Source organism: Quercus robur, chromosome 10, assembly GCF_932294415.1.
Source record: "Quercus robur chromosome 10, dhQueRobu3.1, whole genome shotgun sequence".
Classification (NCBI taxonomy): domain Eukaryota; kingdom Viridiplantae; phylum Streptophyta; class Magnoliopsida; order Fagales; family Fagaceae; genus Quercus; species Quercus robur.
This window is the reverse complement of record NC_065543.1, coordinates 13,206,606-13,227,538: the sequence shown is the minus strand read 5'-3', so window position 1 is coordinate 13,227,538 and position 20,933 is coordinate 13,206,606. Positions and strand designations below refer to the sequence as shown.

At 33.1% G+C, this 20,933-nt stretch overlaps 1 long non-coding RNA gene across 12 annotated transcripts; it reads left to right on the top strand.

Moving 5' to 3' along the window:
- The first annotated feature begins 1,232 nt into the window (after nt 1–1,232).
- LOC126703464 (uncharacterized) lies at nt 1,233–18,483 on the top strand. 12 transcript variants are annotated; one of them, XR_007648079.1, is made up of 18 exons: nt 1,233–1,679; nt 1,768–1,884; nt 2,049–2,144; nt 2,565–2,663; nt 3,577–3,742; nt 5,401–5,572; nt 5,657–5,877; nt 6,858–7,006; nt 7,554–7,616; nt 8,031–9,047; nt 9,361–9,416; nt 10,180–10,300; nt 10,385–10,476; nt 13,674–13,707; nt 13,788–14,457; nt 15,715–15,842; nt 17,124–17,609; nt 18,162–18,483. It is a non-coding gene; the product is annotated as an uncharacterized LOC126703464 (long non-coding RNA). The 12 variants fall into 12 exon arrangements; XR_007648085.1 differs by having other exon boundaries at nt 1,235–1,679; nt 5,657–7,006; nt 13,788–13,840; nt 14,418–14,457; XR_007648082.1 differs by having other exon boundaries at nt 1,236–1,679; nt 5,657–7,006; nt 13,788–13,840; nt 14,332–14,457.
- Nucleotides 18,484–20,933: the final 2,450 nt, after the last annotated feature.

Sequence of the window (20,933 nt, the reverse complement as noted above, 5' to 3'; positions counted from 1 at the left end):
AAGGCAATAAATTTTTTTTTCCTTTTTTGATTTTTTTTTTTTTTTGTTTTGTTTTGTTTTGTTTTTGTTTTTTTTCTCTTCTTTTCCTCCTTATTTTTTAATGATTCCTTCTAGGAAATATATGCAATTGTCTTCTCCTGTGTCATATTTGTTTTCTTGTTGTGTTAGGTTGTTAGTATAGGACTTAGTATATAATAACATTTTGGTTACATTATTATAGTGGTATTTGTCATTATCATCATCGTCATAAATAATTGTATGCACTGATTTGTTTATGTCTTTTGGGTTGATACCAATTATCTATGTAATTGGTAATCACATTGTCTCTTGGTCTAAACTACTAGTGCTGACTTGGGCTAAAAGGCCTATTCGAACCCAAATTCAAGTTTTGGACAATTGCCTACAGCCCTTTTATGATAAGTAATAAAATTATATTAAAGCATAGGAACCTCCTCATGTATATATATGGTGTATAGAATGGTGAAGAGGAATACATGTGATCAATCTCAATTAATATATGATTAAGATATGCTTGCTTACAAATTACATGCTTTCATCAGGCAGCATATCATTGTGCCATTGTTTCTGAGATGAATTAGGTTAGTAGCGTGAATTTCTGATTAAGATCTTCTAGTGGATGCTATACTAAAAGAGCAAAAATTCTGAAACATGGAGAAGTTCTTCCTGACATCTCATGATGTCATTTGTGCTGAGGCAGTAGCCTTATTATTTTATATATATATATATATATATATTTTTTTTTTTCCTGTGTCTTGCATTTTGTAGTGAAGGTTATTTTTCTAGGATAGAATGTAAACTCTTTATTTCTTGTTTTACAACCTTTATAGATAGTATGCTTGTGATCTTTTAATTGAGGAAGTAGGTTGCTTTGAGCAATGTAAATTTCTTGAAAGGAGTTGGTTTTATGTCAGATCCTCTTTTGGCTGATTCTTCAACAATCTTGTCTGCGTCTTGTCTGATATTTATTGGGTCCTTGTCTTTTCGGCTGGTTGGCTGTTCTTGACTGATTGGGAGTGGAGGAATGCTTGAATTTCCAAAGAACTAATTCTGTTCTATCTTTTGTTATGTGTTAAAAGTTTGTCTATAATTGGGAACTTAATATCCTCTATTTTCAGTTGTAGCCAGTTTGTAAAATGAATGTGTTACGGTGATAGCTGGGCTGTACTTCGACAAGTTTGATCCTAATATTATTGACAATAATAATGAAGATAAATTTTGGTTGCTTACTTGCTTATAGTCTTGATATTCTGCTTATACCACTTGACAGATATCATTTTATTGTAATTTCAGTTCAACTCAACTTGACTAAGTCTTAATCCCAACTAATTCATGGTTGACTATATGTATCTTTCCCTATCATTATATCGTATTGAAGGTTATACTCTCTTGTTAACCTGAGTTAAATCACTCTCTCATTTGTGCTAGGATTCTCATTCATGCATTGTGAGTTGTGACTAAGTTTTATGCTAGCTATTAATTTATAGCACCCACCACTTTTCTTTGGGCTTGCCATCAGCTGTATATAAAGATTAGGACACTAAACATCACACAGGCAGAGTTCCATTTGACTTTGAACATTTCTTCTTGTTATCTTTCTGTGTGAACAGGCAGCTTGTGTTTCTATTTAATTAGGGGTCACGGTTGTAATTGCTGATCAGGTTTTTAATATAAACTCTTTCAGTTAAATTTTTCTTCTTTTTTCCTGTTTTTATTACAAATATGTCATCTTGGTTCATCAATTGTCAGCCCAATTATGGATTGCTTTCTACACTTCAACATAAGATAGCTATTTATTTCAAGGATCAGTCAGTTTTTCAAGTTTTCCAGATATCCTAACTTCACTGCACCAACTTAAAAATGATGGTAATACACTTTTTGATGAAAGTCGGATGAGATTGGTCTGGTATAGGTACATTTAATTTTTTTTTTTTTGAGGCAAACGATCTTGTTATAACTCATTAGCCTTTTATGTTTTTTTCTATTTTGGTACTTTTTAGTTAAAACTATTGTTGCCTTGTGGTGTACAGATTCCAATTTCTTGGAGGCCAGTTATTCAGGATCCCTTGACAATTCAAATATTTTTTGATTGTTATGCAATCACTTAAAGCCATTTTTCGAAAGAGGTTTGTATTTATTATATCCCTTTTGTAAATTAACCTTTTTCTTATTAATTATTTTAAAGCTGTCCTGGAGAGATATGTTCTTTACGCTGTATCCTGTTGCAGTATCTAAATTTAATTTCGTTATAATACTTTTTTTGATACGTAATTAAACTTTGGTTGTTAATTTGTTGGGACTAATCTTCTAGACATTTTAAATCCCATTTACTATTACATAGTGGTATGCTTGAATAAAGTATTCATAGATGATTCATGTCACAATTTAAATCCCATTTTGAATTGACCATGATGTTTTTAATCATACTATTGGCTTGTCACAATTTTTGAATCCTTTTAATTTTGCTGATCGCTTGACAAGTTGGCTTTTTGATGAAAGTGCATTTCCAACTTTTCCATCTTTTTGTCAAATGGTTCTTTTGGAAGGAAAGGAATTATCGGACATTCAAGGAACTGAACAACCTATGGTGATAGTGAAGTTGATTTTTCTGCGCACTTTGTACAATTGGATGGCTACTATGGGTGGTAATTCCTTCTCTATTTTGTTGGATCTTCTTGATTGAACACTTTTACATAATTTAGATACACCTCCAGCACACTGGTGCTGTTTCCTTGTCTTTCTTTTCATGTTGATGGGCAAGTCCAAGGGGTTCTTCCTTAGAAAGATTCCATGTGTTATTTAAAAAAAAAAAAAACTAGTTAGCATAAAAATTATATAATTTGACTTGTGATGAGTTAGACCCAACCTGTAAACTCATGGGATGAGATGGACAGGGTAGTAGGGGGGGGGGGGGGGGGATGTAGGCTTGTCACTTGTGAGGAGATGCTTGTTGATTTCATTAGAGAAGTCTTTCTTTTGGTATGCTTGCAAAACAAACCGTTCCAACAATCACCATGATGTTTTGATTGTTGTTTCTTTTAGGATATGTTTTGTTTCCTTGCTATTTATTTGGTGGAAATTTCTCTCTTAAGAATAAATTCCTTGGTTATATTCCTTTTTGTAGCGAATGGAAAATATGTGATGAATTTACTTAAAGATTCATAAACATAAGTCAAGATTATTGAACTAGTGATCTTTTCCAAAAAAAATATTTTTGGAAATTTTATCCAGCAAAGCAACAGGAGCCCTTGGAAAGCTAACCCATAAAAATTTAAAGAAAAATTATTTGTTTTCTGTAACTCTGAATGCTTATCATCTTGAAAATTGCAATTGTTTTGCATATTGTAAACCAAATCATGATGGGGAGTTGGGAGAATTCATTTACATAAGTGGAATGTGTTGATTACTTTAAAACTTAGGCTGTACTCGGTCATTTTAAAATTTGCTTAAATATTTAACATTTATTGCCTGTCTATATACTAAAAAAATAGCATATTGATTTTATTTATTTATGGATAATTTTATTCTCATTGAAATTTGTTTCTTTTTGGTTTGAAGGCAGGTCTTGCTGATGATGATAATTATCATGCAATTTGTCATCTGCTTGGCCGCTTTAAAGTGAATTATCAGGTGACTTTGACTATATGCTCACTCAATACATGCATTCAACTGCTTCTGTTGCGCCTTATGTCGTCTGTTTGGATTAATTGCATCCTGTTGATTGGTAATTTGCTTAATCTCAAAATAATATGTAATTATAAGATGCCGGTGTTTATAATATCCATTTTAATTATTTGGCTGAAAAAAAATTGAAAAGCAATGCCTTTTTCACATCAAGAGTTTGTTCTCTTGTAGGAAAAGAACATTTTTTTTTTATTCTAGATGTTGTATTTTGTGGACATATATTTATGCTATTTTTTGAAAATTGTTTGGAGGAAGTATAAGAGAAGTGTAATCATGAAAAGGAACTTATGGCAATGCATATCTATCTTCATTTTGGTGCAAAATTTTCTTTTTAAGATGAAATGTAAGTATATAGATTGCACTTACCCAAAAAAAAAATGTTAGTATATAGATTTCCTAAATGTTTTGCATGAAATGCCTAGCAGGACGGACAGTGTTATGTGAGTTATTATAAATTTTCTTGATGGACAGCCTATACTATGATGGGGCTTACTGTTATGTCTATTGGATGGACTTCATCAGAACCATGTTGCCTATTTCCAGTCTCCAAAATTGACCTAGTTTCCATTCTAAAATTTTCCCTGAGACAATTCTAGACCCAGCATTGTAGTAACCTTTTCAATTTAAAAGGTGGTTGTAGAACATAATTCTTGTTTTCAAGCTTTCTTGAATGAAAATCAGTGGAACAATGTTAGTTGTAATAAAATTTTATAACAGTGTCAATTGTAGAAGGAAAAATGAGTGAGGAAAAAAGACTCATTGGGTGTGTATGTGTTTCTTACAAATAAAAGAACTGAAATGATGTTCCTAAAACTTCAGTGCCCTTTTGGCCAGTTGGTGGAAGTTGGTGCCTGTTTTGGTGGTTTTTCCACACTATTGACAGTGATCTGAGGTGTAGGGATAGTCACAATTTAGTTGTCCTACCAATCTTGATCAAATTCGACTCTGCTTGGGTCATGTGAGTGGTGAATGTGATGTTGACGTTAGAGAGGGTATAAATATCTTGGTCTGTGTGTGAGTGTGGTCACTGAAGCCTAGGAAGAGGAATGATGTCGTTGCCGGAGTTGGATAACACCGAAGTTGCAGCGAAGTTATGGCATTGGCTGTGAAAGGGGGCTTTATTTCTCTGATACAATGTTGTGCTTTGGGAAATGTGTTTAGGTTTAATTAATTTACCCAAACACACATATGTATTAATTTTTTGGATACATTTTAAGTGGGGAGGGGAGATTCGAACCCTGAATGTTTTTGTAAAACACTGGGAAATGCTATTTGACCTAATGGTCACTTGCACACATACATATTTTTTAGAGGTGAGTAATAGTAATATTACAAATTTATTCTTAACTTATACACATTCATTACGGTCTGCATTCTTTGTTGCCAAAGGTAATTATGAAGTTGGTGCTGATTTACATCCATCAAAGGAAGTTGTTGGTCATAATGTCTTATGCAACAAAAACAAAGGAAGGGTTGGATGGATATTTTTGTAATTGGAAAATGTAGCAGGCTCTTCTGAACACGTGCTATCTTTTTTTGGTTTTTTGGTGAAGTATAGAAAAAGAATACATCATTTAGCTTTTAGCTTTTTTGGTGAAGTATAGAAAATAGAAGAGCTTCTCAACTTTTAGCTTTTATGTAGAGTTTTTTCAAGCTTCACTTTTTCCTACTTTTTTCACTTTTTCAATTTTTTTCAAGGTACAAAAGTCCCTTTTCAAAAGACACACAGAATTTGCTTTTATATTCCTTCCCTCTCTTCTTTGCTTCAAAAATGGTGGACAGAAGGGGTAGCAGGAAGACACCACTGAGCATCAACAATCGCCATTACTGTCTTCTCCAAGACCTCTCTGCTCCTCCAAGTACTCTTTCGGTACTCACTCCATCTCTCTCTCTCTCTCTCTCTAAGAAATTATTCAAAATTTACACTGATTATTGAATATTGTGTCTCTTGTAGACGATGATGATATTCCCCAATTCTCAGGGATCACTGATTTCAATTCTCCTCCACTTGATACTCCTCTCTTTCTCTCTTCTCACTTCTTTTTTCCATAAATATTTTTGAAATGTTTTAGAGGAAATGTTGATTACTTTACTGTATTGAAGTAGGAGAAGCGAAGCTGTCGATTATCAACAAAGATGATGATAATATTCCTGATGGTTCTGATTCTCTGCTCGGTAATTCTTTATTTTCCCCTTTTTATATCTTGCACGCCATGCGTATGTATAAATTTCTGTATGAATGGCAGTGTTTTTGTTGTTTTATTATGTGGTTGATTTTTATTTTTATTGGGTGGGTTTTTAGAGTAAAGAGACTGTTTAGATGTTTATAGAATCTGCTAGTGAGATTAGTTTTCTTCCCGGAGTGTTTGGCTATTGATGTGGAGAATTTAACTTAGAATAATATCTCGTATCCTGTCATAAATGAAATGAACATTTACTGTTATGAAAAAAGTTTACAAGTTTTATAAATTTAGAGAATGAAGAAAAAAAAAAAAGAGAAAGTGGATGAAGACTTTATAAGGGGAGTTATCTATTTGGATTTCATCTAGTGGAATGTGATTAGATTTTCTAGCTCTATAACTGGTAATATGGTTACTTTTCTCTTTTTGTGGTACTTTTGTATTGTTAAACATTACTTTGATAGTTTCTTTATAAGGTTGGGAAAAAAAGATCAGAATATAGATGGTAAGATTACTTTAGTGTTGGCTATGTCTATGGAATTATGGAACATGGATATTTTGAGTTATCCTCTAGAAGAGACTTTTCTTGACATCTAGGTTAGTTTAATTACTTACATCCCAAAAGAGGACGCCATTGCTGGACTTCATAAGCTCAGCCACACTAACCTCCTTATTCCTACAAAATCCAAACAAGTTAGGGTAGCTGACTGCAAGAGATGTCGGTTGATTTTACAATTCACAAGGTTAATTGCTGTATTTTATTGATTCAAAACCCCATTAAAGGTTAATATAACAAAAAATCGTAATAAATGAGGCAAAAGCAGAAATTTGGGAAGTTTTTGGGTTTCACCTTAAATATTTGTGAGAGTGGTTGACTTTCAGCTAACATTGACAGTCACCGTTTTCATAAATTGTTTCTTTCAAGCACATCTCTTGATTATTTTTAAACTTGACCGAATTGCACTTTGTCTGAAGGAAACTATCTTATAAACTATTTGGCAACCAGAGGACCTAACTTGGAGCCCTTTGTGGTTGGATCCCTAATCCAACTTCTTTATCTTGTTACAAAGTTTGGGTAGCTTGATGAAGATAGATTCAAAGAGGTGATGAACTTTTTAAGCCAGGTGATGATTGTTTTTTCTTTCTTTATTTTTGTTTGTTGGGTTTTGTTTTTTTTTTTTTTTTCCTCTTTATTCTTTTAAAATGATTGCTTCGAGGAAATATATACCATTCTCTTTTCATGTGGCACATTTGTTTTCTCATTCTGTTAGGTTGTTAGTATAAGACTTTTTATATAATAACATTTTGGTTACATTATTATAGTGGTATTTTGTCATTATTAACATTGTCATAAATAATTGTATGCATTGATTTGTTTATGTTTTTTGGGTTGATACCAATTATCTATGTAATTGGTAATCACATTGTCTCTTGGTCTAAACTACTAGGGCTGACTTGGGCTAAAAGGCATATTCAAACCCAAATTCAAGTTTTGGACAATTGCCTATAGCCCTTTTATGATAAGTAATAAAATTATATTAAAACATAGGTACCTCCTCATGTATATATAAGGTGTATAGAATGGTGAAGAAGAATACATGTGGTCAATCTCGATTAATATATGATTAAGATATGCTTGCTTACAAGTTACAAATTATATGCTTTCATCAGGCACCATATCATTGTGCCATTGGTTTGAAGATATTGAATCGGCTTGTTTCTGAGATGAATCAGGTTAGTAGCGTAAATGTCTGATTAAGATATTTTAGTGGGAACTTAATTATGCTATCCTGAAAGAGCACAAATTCTGAAACATGGAGAAGTTCTTTCTGACATCTCATGATGTCATTTGTGCTGAGGCAGTAGCCTTTATATATATATATATATATATATATATTCTTTTCCCTGTGTCCTGGATTTTGTAGTGAAGATTATTTTTCTAGGATAGAATGTAAACTCTATTTCTTTTCTTACAACCTTTATAGATACTATGCTTGTGATCTTTTAAATGGGGAAGCAGGTTGCTTTGAGCAATGTAAAATTATTGAAAGGATTGGTTTTATGTCAGATCCTCTTTTGGCCGATTCTTCTTCAACAATCCAATCTGCATCTTATCTGATATTTATTGGGTCTTTGTCTTTGCTGCAGGTTGGCTGTTCTTGACTGAGAGGGAGAGGAGGAATGCTTGAATTTCCAAAGAACTAATTCTGTTCTATCTTCTGTTATGCGATAATGTTTCTTCTTGAATTGGGCACTTAATGTCCTCTACTTTTAGTTGTAGCTAGTTTGTAAAATGAATGTTAGAGTGATAGCTAGGCTGTACTTTGATATTTTGCTTATACCACTTGATAGATGTCATTTAATTGTAATTTCGGTTCAACTTAACTTGACTAAGTCTTAATCCCAACTAAATTATGGTTGACTATATGTGTCTTTTCCTATGATAATATTGTATCGAAGGTTATACTCTCTAGTTAATCTGAGTTAAATCGCTTGTTTGTGCAAGGATTCTCATTCATGCATTGTCAGTTGCGACTAAGTTTTATGCTAGCTATCAATTTACAGCACCCCCCCACTTTTCTTTGGGCTTGGTACCAGCTGTATATAACGATTAGGACACTAAGCATCACACAGGCAGAGTTCCATTTGACCCTAAACGTTTCTTCTTGTTATCTTTTTGTGTGAACAAGTAGCAAGTGTTTCTATTTAATTAGGGGTCACAGGTGTAATTGCTTGCTGATCGGGTTTCTAATATAAATTCTTTTAGTTAAATTTTTCTTCTTTTTTCCATAATAGACAAAGATTCTTGGTCAATGTTTTGATTACAAATATGTCATCTTAGTTCGTCAATTGTCAGCAAGTTGCAAGAGCTGGCGCTTTCAGTATCCTTTAATGTTTTATCATTTGATTTAATGGGGACATCATTTAATGAAAGTCAGATGAGATTGGTATGGTACAGGTATATTTAACTTTTTTTGAGGCAAACGATTTTGATATAATTCATTAGCCTTTTATGTTTTTTTTTTGGGTACTTTTTTGTTAAAACTATTGTTGCCTTGTGGTGTACAGATTCCAATTTCTTGAAGGCCAGTTATTCAGGATCCCTTGACACTTCAAGTATTTTTTGATTATTATGCAATCACTTAAAGCCATTTTTTGATAGAGGTTTGTATTTGTTATATCCCTTTTGTAAGATAAACTTTTTCTTAATAATTAATTTAAAGATGTCTTGGAGAGATAAGTTCTTTATGCTGTATCTTGTTGCAGTATCTAAATTTACTTTCATTATAATACCTTTTTTATATGCAATTAAACTTTGGTTGTTAATTTGTTGGGACTAATCTTTTAGACATTTTAAATCCCATTTACTATTACATAGTGACATGCTTGAGTAAGGTATTCACAAATGATTCATGTCACAATTTAAATCCCATTTTGAATTAACCATGATGATTATTGAATATCGTGTCTCTCGCAGACGATGATGGTATTCCCAATTTTCAGGGATCACCAATTTAGATTCTCCTCCACTTGGTAAGAGCTCTCGTTTATGAGTTGTAATGGGAATAGACAGGTCATATTTGGGAATATTTAATGCACTGACATTGGGGGGACATTTTATTGCATCGAGATTTCCTAGTGAGAGATATGGTTGTCTTAAATGTTGTGAGCTGTTTTGGAGTTCTCTATTTTTATGTTATACAATGCATTGGTGGATATTCCTTTGAAGGGCAGCCTGTACACATTGGTCAAACAATCGATTGTCGCCTACGTTTCTTATATGACCATAGTTCACAACAATAGTAGAAATAACCCTCTAATTGGAAGCACACCTAGAGGAAATAAAGCTCTCCCAACCTGAAATCATAGACAACGGGTCACGATAGAGTTTCAAACTGAACATAGAAGCTTCCAAATCCATTTCAGTTTGTGTGTGGGGCATTGGGGGGTTGTTTGTTTGTTTGTTTGTTTATGCTGATGGTTATACTAATTGGATACGCTTAATAGCAAACTTCACGTTGAATCTCTTCATTCATGGCAGGTTCATTTATCCCCCATAACTTTTGAAGATTTTTTTATGAAGAAATTATGCAATTTTCTCAAAAATTGCTGATGAATTTGACTTTAACACCATCTTTTCTTGCTTGAATTGCAATATGAAAGTTGTGGTATGTTTGTAATGGAGATTATGGAGCCTATCTTGCAATTGTATATGGTACTTGATTGAATACTCCCTTTCCCAATTTCTCTTCCTTTCTGCAATAATTTGAAATTACATGTAATTTTCTTTGTATAGGAAGGTGGACCCTCCAATTCAGTGCAGATGACATTCAACTCTCTTTGGCTGAAGTCAAACTTGCTGGGATAGTGCATATTGTTGCTGCCATTCTTAAGACTTACCAAATTTCTGGCTTCAGGTTAAATTTTTATTGCTGATTAGGATTATAGCTTTTAGGAGAGAATTGTGTATCTCATTAGGCCCATTTGCTTGTCTATTCCAGTGGAGAATTGGAAGAAGTATTTGATGCAAAACTTTCAGCTCGTGTTTGGCAGTTGATAAATGTGAAAAATAGTGGGTAGGTTACACAGTCAGGTATGTCATTAAACCAAGTTGGCTTTTTTTTTGTGCATTCAGATTTTTTTGCAATATTTATGGTGTGAAATTGTTGCATTTTATATCCATTTTTTCCTTCTTAAACATGCCTTTATAAACATAAACATGACATCTTTGTATTAGGAGCTTAGGACTTACAAGTTTATATTAAATAGTTATCTCATATATGGTTGTTGTAAGGGATATTTCGGGCAATTCGTATGTGGAGTCTATTATTCATGTATTGCCCATATCAAGTTGTATCTAAGCCTGTTGCTACTAGTGCTATGATAAAGCTTATTGTTTGAGGTCTGAATATGACTTCATGAATCAATATGAGGACTAAAGTAATTTGCTTGACCAGTCACAATTGTAGGGCATTATGAAGTATATGATACCACTATGTTATCTGACCTCGTTAATAATCCACAGTTTGAAACTTCTAATCCCTGGTCTTTGCATAAAGTCAGGGTGGTAGCCAGTCTGATTCAAAAGATCTGAGGTTTCATTAGCACTGTAAAATACCTGGAATTCAACTTCAATTTTCCTTTTTTTAATAGTTAAGCCCAAACTTTTGCAATAATGCACTACCAGGTTATAAATAAACTTGTCATTTGGAGATTATATTATTGTTTTCCCACTTAGACCATAGCCCAATTTGATTGGTTGCCACTTGTTATGAGTAATATAACTGTGAGGGACAAATAAGAAAATATTATATAAATAGATGTGTGGTTTTGGGGTAATTAATTTTTAATCCTGCACACTTCCTAAAGATTAACACTAATTAAATTGTATTGCACTTGGTGTTAGTTACCTCCAATTGAGTTGAACCAACTGTGAGTCTTACAAAAGAATTTAAATGAAAAGTGCTTGTTGCATTTTGGAATTGTTGCTTAGTTATCATCTTTTAAATTTTATAGTTATCATTTTTCATATAATCCATTCTTGAAAGATAATGTATCATTTACTAGTATCTATTTCTTTGTTATAAAGAGTGTGATGTATGTTGTCTGTTAGTTGTAGCTCAAATGACACCTCCTCCCCTCTTAAGAAAGCGTGCAAATGAGGACGCTTCTGTTGAGAGAGAGAGAGAGAGAGAGAGAGAGAGAGAGAGAGAGAGAGAGAGAGAGAGAGAGAGAGAGAGAGAGAGAGAGAGAGAGAGAGAGAGAGAGAGAGAGAGAGAGAGAGGACGTGGTTTCTACCTTGTTTGTTGACTTCTTTCTTTAATCTTTGATGCAGTATGCTTTACTACTGGATTCTTCTTCTGTTGCTATCAATATTTTACTACTGTCATTGAGCCAATTTGTTAATCTTTGGATTATTGTTGAATACCATTTCTATGTTTTGATGTTTGCAACAAAAGTTGACCTTGTTTGTATTACATCACACATTTATCTTGTTACAAAATTATCTCTATGACATGTGTGTGGATATCCATATGAGTTCCTACAGAACCATCCCCATTCAAATCAATTTTGTGGGGTGTCCTGAGAATAAAGGAAATGACATAGAGTAATGTCTTCACCGTGTGTCTTTTTACTCCTTTCCCAAAGACGTGCTGCAAAGAATAGAAATCGAAAATCTTGCTAGTTTGAGGACAGTTCCTATGGCTTCAGTGATCTTCTTCAATTCCATTTTAATCACTGATCTTTTAAATCTTGCTAGAATGACACTTGGGAGTCTGTTTTGTGCGGCTTGACTTCAAAAAGAGAATGCATTATGAATCAAATATGTATGGCTGAAATACCAGCCAACATCTTGGAATATTATAAAATAGGATTGGCCTTGGTACAATTATTGCAGAAATTTTGTATGTTTTTAAAAAAAAAAAAAAAAAAATTATGATGTCCCTTCTACCAAAGGTGCTAATAATTTCTGTTTATTTATAGAATTTTTTTTTTGATGACCACATTCATGCTATTGGAATAATAGTTAATAATTAATCTCACCATTTCATTTCCTATTAGCTTATGTTGTTAGGACAAGTGCTAATTTATCATGGTATCTGCCTCCACTCTACCTCATATAAAAAAAAAAAAAAAAAAAAAAAAAAAAAGGGTATAAAATCCCATACACACGCATGGGGGATTGTTAGAATAATAGTTAAATGACTAAATTCACAATTACCTAACAATTTCTGCTTTTGGGATGAGTTGTAATTTATCACATGGTATCTTGGGAGACAAGTGAAGAGCTGACCATAATTTTGCATCTTTGGATAAGCAACTTTTTCATTTTAGATCCAGGAACACTTTTTTTCCTCCCACTTTTTTGTTTAATTTATTTTTATGTTTTGCCAAGAGCCTTGAAACTTATTTAGTTGGAACCTACTGGTGTTTCCAAAGGAGACATCTAGGGTTTAAGTTCATCCTCCCCTGTTGTAACTATCGTATTTATTGTTTTGTTTTGAGGCTTGTTGGAAAGTATAATTCATTTTCTATTTCATTGAAGACCAAATTGAGACTTTGATTACCAAAAATTCCTGGGATTGGTTAATAAATCAAGGGATTGATTGCTTAAGACAATTGTGGGATTGAAGCAATCAGTATGCAATTCAAATTCAAATTATCATTGGCTTTTGTATGTAATATCCCTTATAAATATGGATTTCATTATAATGAACTCTTTAAGAAAATTGAATGAGAAATGAAGCCCTTTAGGCCTCTTGTCCCATGGATGTTGGCCACAAGCCCAAACCACATAAACTCATGTTTTCTCTCTTCTCATTTCTGTCACATTATCACAAATTTTTACATGATATCAAACCATGTCAATTGGGCCTTGCTTGAATCTCTTCATTCACATAATATTCTTGTTATTGATGGTTTCCATATTCTAATACGATCACCTTGTGAATCATCCTTTATTATCTACCTTCTTTTGCTTCCCATTTTCAATTGAAAATTTTACCTCTTCATTTTGTATATTGGTTATTTTACCTGCAATTCTGGTGAGAAAGTGATACAGAGTGGTACTAGCACCTCTATTGGTCTGATGCTCATGATCATGCCTTGCATTCTTCCAACTTAAGTGAATTTGAAATTCAAACCTGTGCCTTTTTTCCCCTTTCTTTCTTTTTGATTGAGTTCAACCCTCTTCATGTTCCTTGAGGCTTTTTTGCAGCAACTATATGCTCTTCTATCTGAACTTCATTGGAATCCATGATTATTTACTATTATTGGTTGCTATTGTAGGAAGATTTTTACAAATTTGAAGTCGTACTCAGAGGTGACAGATCACATCTTCTATTAACTGTTCTTTTGAATTCAATTAGTTTAACTTATGGCATGATTTATTTGTATTTGCAGTTTAAAGTGGTTATTCACCATACCTTGAGTGTTTTCTTGGAAATGACATCTGGGTTAGTTTTATTACTTCAGATTCAGTTCGGAAACTTTTTATTTTTTATTATATTAATTTTCTTGAGGTCAAGCTTTGGTGCGATGGCAAGTGCCTTCCGCCAAATGAGATGTTTCACCAGTTCAAGTATGGGAATCAACCTCTGAAATAAATTGGGGATAAGTTTTCCTACCATGATTCCTCCCAAAACCCGCATCAGTGCGAGATTAGTGCACTGGGTGCGACCTTTTTATTATATTAATTCTCTCTGCTGTGTATTTACGTCAACATGCAATTTTGTGTAGATATATGTTGGGAAAGCTGCTTTCTGAAGTTGGATATCATTAAATCCATTATTTCATGAAAATATCACTCTAAGATATACATATATATATTTATATATATATTTTTTTCTTTTATTTTGGCTTTGTTCTCATATTTAAATTTACACACACCTGTAAGTTACTATTGGCCAATAATTTGGTAATATGTTTGTTAGTTTTCCATTTTCAGAAAGAGCACTTCCATTTCTTAGATGATTACTGAAGTTCTCATAGTTGAACAACCTTTTATTTCACTTTGATTTTCATTGAGGGCAGCCTTTTGATGTTCAAATCTTCAATGGATCCTCTTCCACTGGTATGCAATTTTGTTTAGTCACCCAGTTGAGAGTTTTAAGAATGCTCAACTAAAGTATTCCTGCATTTTTTATTTTGACATAGAAAAAATGGTTGGATGTTGACATACTCTTTTTATTCCTTTGTTTTTTATATGGATCTTGTAATTTAATAACTGGCTTAGGGTTAAAAACTAAATATCCATACTACTATTATTTATACATTAGGCATTAAATACAATATGACTAAATTGCCCACATAACTTTAATGTTTTATCATTTTATTTAGTAGTGACATCATTTGATGAAAGTTAGACGAGATTGGAATGGTACTGGTACATTTAACTTTTTTTGAGGCAAATGATCTTGATATAACTCATTACCCTATTATGGTTTTTCAATTTTGGTACTTTTTAGTTAAAACTATTGTTGCCTTGTGGTGTACTGGTTCCAATTTCTTGGAGCACAGTTAGTAAAAAAATAAAATAAAATACAAAAAGACTATTGTAGAGAATAAATAAAATAAAAAAAAAAAATACAAAAAGACTAACATAGAGAATAAGTAATAAAAAAGGTGAAATAAGGGTTGAAAATTGACAGAATAATATACAGTGACCTATATATCTATCAAATCAAAAGTCTCAAAGCCCATAAAAGGTTCTTCATGGCTTCAACTTGTTGGCAAAAATCCAGTCACACATTATCGTAAACCCAACACAAAAGCTCCAACTCCAAAAATCTCATACAACCAAAGGCCCACATCCAATAGCAACCCTCACAAAACCCACAATGACCTTTGACCTCCACATCAAAACCACAAGTCGTTTACATTCTTCCAAGTTTGGAGAATCTCATATGTGCAGCTGAGTTAGGATGATGTAAAAGACTATGAGCATGGATATATAAAGGATAGAAGTGCAAGAGGTGAAAACCTAGAGAGGAAAAAAATAGTCTTGAAATGATGTACCTAAGAAAATAAAGAGTCATTATCTTTTAATTGGTGTTTATATAGTAAACAAAGAGTAGTTATCTTGGTGAGAGATAGATGAATAGTCTTGAAACGATGAACCAAAGAAAACAAAAGGTCCATATCATTTATTGCAAGAGAATCCTCAAGGAGAGTGCCACTTGGCAAAACCTCATGTTCTCTCAAAATAGGTCTCTCCTTTTATATGTATATATATTGATTGATTAGTTTCTTTTAGAGGTCTTTGCTATTGCATGCACGTATTTTAAATTGTTTTGCTCTCTAAATAATGCCCTAATAACGTCTTGTTTAGGCAATGCGGTGGATGAGTTTAGAAGTGTGGAATACTTGCAGATAGACTTTAACACTATTAAATTTGCAACAAATGACTTTTCTGATGCAAATAAGCTTGGACAAGGTGGATTTGGTGTTGTTTACAAGGTAACGTGACATTTTCATTAACCTTAAACAGTATTATCCACTTCATTTAACTTGGAATGAAGAAATTTTATTTCACAATTAATTTTTTTTTGGTTAGATCTATATACTAGAAAGCACGGACGTGGCTGAGAGGGTGCCGCACCCGAGTCCGACGCGGCCCAACGCAGGACGCAGCCTCCGACGCGGTTGACTGCGCGTCGGTGCTGCGTTTGAGTGTTTTTGTTTTTGTTTTTTTTTTTTTTTTCTTTTTCGGATTCGCGCTGTATCGGGCTGATTTGGCCAGAATCGGGCCGTATCGGCCATATCAGGTCGTATCGGCCAGCGACCGATACAGTCGAAACAGGCCGAAATCGGCCTTGAAACTCGCTGGAGTAGCCGAAATTTTGACCTCAGATGTGTTTCTTGCCTACTTCTTTCTTTGTTTTGTGAATCAAGGTATATTAATGTGTTTTTTAAGAATATTTTAATAGTAAAAATATATGAAAATATATTTTTAATAATTTTTTAATCGTCGAGTCCCGCACCCGCACCTGAGTCCCGAAATGCACCCATGCTTCATAGTCTATATATAATAACATCACAGTCCATGGTATACATCATTAAATTTATTATATTTTAATCTGAAGCATGAAATGGAACTAGTCGCACCAAGTAAAGACAATTGTTCAAACTTTCACTTTTCAATTAAAGGAATCAAGATCTATTGTCCCAAAAAATATTCTATTATTTGAAAAAGTTTGTTGTCACAATGCACAACTTGTTAAATCCAGTAGAGACAATTGGTTCAAACTATCACTCTTCAATTAATGGAGTCAAGATCTATTATCCAAAAAAATAAAAGGTGTATTATTTCAAAAAGTTTGTTGTCACAATGCACAACATGTTAAATCCAAAAAGTATATTTTCCTAAGTGTTAAATATATTTTAATCTAAAATACATTTTTTAGGGTAAGCTCTATAATGGAGAAGACGTTGTGAAAAGGCTTTCAAAAAATTATGGACAAGGAGATCTTGAATTTAAGAAGGAAGTAATGTTGGTGGCCAAGCTTTGACATCGAAATTTAGTTAGAATCTTGGGATTTTGCTTGGAAGGAAATGAAAGACTTCTAATTTATGTGTTTGTGCCAAATAAAAGCCTTGATCGCTTCATTTTTTATATGAGTTTACCTCTACCTTCATATCAAATTATATGCATTGTAATATCATTATGATTTGTACGTCTTTTGTGTATAGACTCCCTCACATTTTAGTACCATATAATATATTTGATTGAATATGTAGATCCTATCAAGTGTGCACATCTAGATTGGGCAAGACGCTTCAAAATCATAGAAGGCATTGCTCAAGGGCTTTTATATCTTCATGAAGATTCTTAGCTTCATATTATTCATCGTGATCTCAAAGTGAGAAATATCCTATTAGATTCTGAAATGAATCCAAAAATTCCAGATTTTGGTATGGCAAAATTGTTTGCACTTGATCAAAGTGAAGAAACTACAAATAGAATTTTTGGGACCTAGTAAGTACCCTTGTTAGGTATGCTTAATGTTTACTTTGTACAAAAGAAACAACCTGAAAGTCCTAACAAGTATTGTTGAAAATTTATGAATATGCAATGGATATATGTCTCCAGAGTATGCAATGCATGGACAATTTTAAGTGAAGTCTGATATCTTTAGTTTTGGTGTACTAATTATAGAGATAATAAGTGGACAGAGGAATAGTTGCTTCCGAAATGGAGCGAGGATTGAGGACCTCCTACGCTATGTAAGTATGACTTTTTTTTCTCTAATGTTGCATACAAGTATGGAGTGGTAGGTAAGCTTACAAGTTCAAATCTCATCAGATGTGTTAGTTAATTATCTATTTTGAAAGAATGCTACTCTCTCTCTGGGGGGTGTGTGTGTGTGGGGGGGGGGGGGGGGGGTGGTTATTTGATTAAATAGCTTTAATAGTCAAAAGGACAAAGAAGGTAAATGTCAACCAAAAATAATCTCAAAAATAATCTTTTGAGATTATTTTTGGGTATGTCTCTTGTGCCTACTAGTAGGACACTGAACATAATATCTAAGTAGCTTGTATAATCAGTTGGGATCAACATGAAGAGTGTGTAGTTTAAAGGAAGGGAGTGCCTACTAGTATGACACTGAACATAATATCTAAGTAGCTTGTATAATCAGTTGGGTTCAACATGAAGAATATGTAGTTTAAAGGAAGGGAAGAACTTTCCCATATTGAATAGTCCTTTTTTCTGTTTAAAACACAACAAAATTGTGTTCCTTTCAAATATTGAGTTTGTTAGCTTAAATTATTTTGTAGGCATGGACAAATTGGAAACAAGGTACAGCTTCAAATCTTGTTGATCCCAAATTGAAGGCAGATTCAACTACTAAAATAATGAGATGCATTTTCACAGGATTACTATGTTCAAAGAAATGTAGCTGATAGACTAACTATGGCCTCTGTTATTTGTATGCTTAATAGCTTCTCTATTACTCTACCAATTCCTTTAGAACCTGCATTTTTTATAAGCGAAAATGCACTTTTGGTCCCTACATTTTGGGTCATTTATCAATTTGGTCTCTAAATTAATTTTGCTCCTAGGTCAGTCCTTGATTTTTTAAAATCGTTTTTAAACTGGTCCCTACCGTCATCCAAGTAATGAAACCCTATTACGTGGCAGATGAGTGCCCTGGTTGCTGACATGGTGCTAATGTGGCACTGACATGGCATTAAAATATTATTAAAAGAAATTATTTGGCATTTTTCAATGCAAGGTCAGCATTTTAATTTTTTTTTAATTTCTGATAAAAAAATTTCAATTTAAACTGAAAAAATTCAAAATTCAAAATTCAAAAAAAAAAACTTTACAGTTTTAAAGATCTAGGAAATTTTTTTTAGAGCAATTAACACTATTCATGCTCTATGTTGGCGTTTTTGTGTTTGTATTTGTATCTATTTCATTTTCTTCTTTCTTTTAAGATAAACCATAAAAGTAAGATATCCCAAACCACGGCTGAGAAAAAGAAGAGGGAAGAAGCTCTACCCAGAAGAATTAGAAGAGGAGATCGGCCTGAGAAAAAAGAAGAAGAAGAGGCAGAGGAGATCAGTAACATGGGCATGGCATGCTGTCTCCGACTTTTGCTTGTTTGTGTTTGTATTGTTCTTTTGCTTCTTTCTTTGTCAATCTCTGACTTTTTTTCTCTCTAAACCCGAATCCCTCTTCCTCTCTCTTTTGATTCATGTGTTTTGATTCATGGGTTCATGGGTTTGATTTTTCATGGGTTCGATTCATGGGTTCATGGGTTTAATTATTTGCTAAGAAAATCAATAAAAGAAAAGAAAATATTGATTATTTTAATTTTCTAGGCAAGTTTTCATCTTCTTTTCTGTAGAACATGAAGTACAGTTCTGGGTTCACCTGCACTATTTTGGGTTTGCATTTGTTTTGGGTTTGCTCTTGTTCTGGATTTGTTCTTGATTCTGGGTTTTATTTCTTGTTTTTTCGGATTTGATGGAGATTAGATTTGGTTGCTGGATTTGGATTTGGGTTTGCCTGAGATTGGATTGGTTGCCGGGTTTATTTCTTGAATTTGGGAAGAACAGGTTGGTATGTTCTTACGGAAAAAAATAATGAAAGTAAAAATAATAATAATAATAATAGATTTAAGGCCAATAATAATAATAATAATATGAAAGTAAAAATTTAAAATGCTGACCTGGCATTGAAAAATGCCAAATAATTTTTTTTAATAATATTTTAATGCCATGTCAGTGCCACGTCAGCACCATGTCAGCAACCAGGGCACTCCTTTTGCCACGTAATAGGGTTCCGTAACTTGGATGACGGTAGGAACCAGTTTAAAAACGATTTTAAAAAATCAGGGAATGACCTAGGAGCAAAATCAATTTAGAGACCAAATAGATAAATGACCCAAAATGTAGGGACTAAAAGTGCATTTTCGTCTTTTTTATACACAACAATATTAAATCAAACCTTTCCTCGTAATGGGAGCATGATTTATAGGTGATAGAATCAGAAGGCTCGATAAATGGAGCTTAGTATTGCGCTATCTCTTCGTTGTATATGATGAATTTGAAATGTTATTCTACTAATTTTTCTATTTATTTTTTTGAAGCTTTTTTTAATTATTTGAGAATAAAATATATATATATATTATTAATGATGAAACAGTTTTACCTTAGCAATCTTTCCTAAACTTGAACCATTTAGTTGGAAAAAAAAAGGCAGAAAAAGAACTTACCTCAATAAGACTCATTATTCAACCATGATTGATCCATGACTTCAGCATGTCATTGCTAATATTTAGTAGTTAATTGCTCTTAACTAATACTGCATATTTAAGAATTGGATATATCACTGCTTTGTGTTTATGTTTAACGTTTGGATTTTTTACATTGTTATACTATGTAAGATTGGGATTGGATAAAAAACTCTTATGTACTAGACCTATTAAGATATGGACACATGACAAGTATTTAATTCATATTTGCATCCCAGTAGCCAGGTCTAGTGTACAGAAACACTAGACCTAAGCCGGTTCCTTGACAAGATCCTCACACTGTGCTTGATTCTCATTCCTCATATGGTTTGCATCCCAAGAAAACTCTTAATGCAAAAACCTAGGCCCCAAAATAGTGCCAAATCACTCCAGCACATTACCAACGGGCTTAATAGCCAATCACCAATGGTACATGTCTCTTTTCCTCTTCACTCTCGCGGTTCAATCCCATCTCAGCAATCATCTATAAAAAATTCTTCAATCACATTAATTGTTACAAGCGTTTAATAAAAAATAATAATACTAAGTTGTACTAAGCTATTATCCTTAGAAATTGTTCATAACTTCATATACTTGCAGATGCTACGGTCCTACCCAATAGCCATACCTTCCAAATTGTGTTTTCAGAATGGGTGCTCTCACTTCTCAAATATAAATGGAAAAGCAGAAGGCAAAAAATAAATAAAATAACGAAGGACGAAATAATGTGGCCCACGGGAAAGGGGGGGATTTTGTGAATATCCCATTGACTTTCAACGCTAAGAATGCCAAGCTAATAAGATCGGCC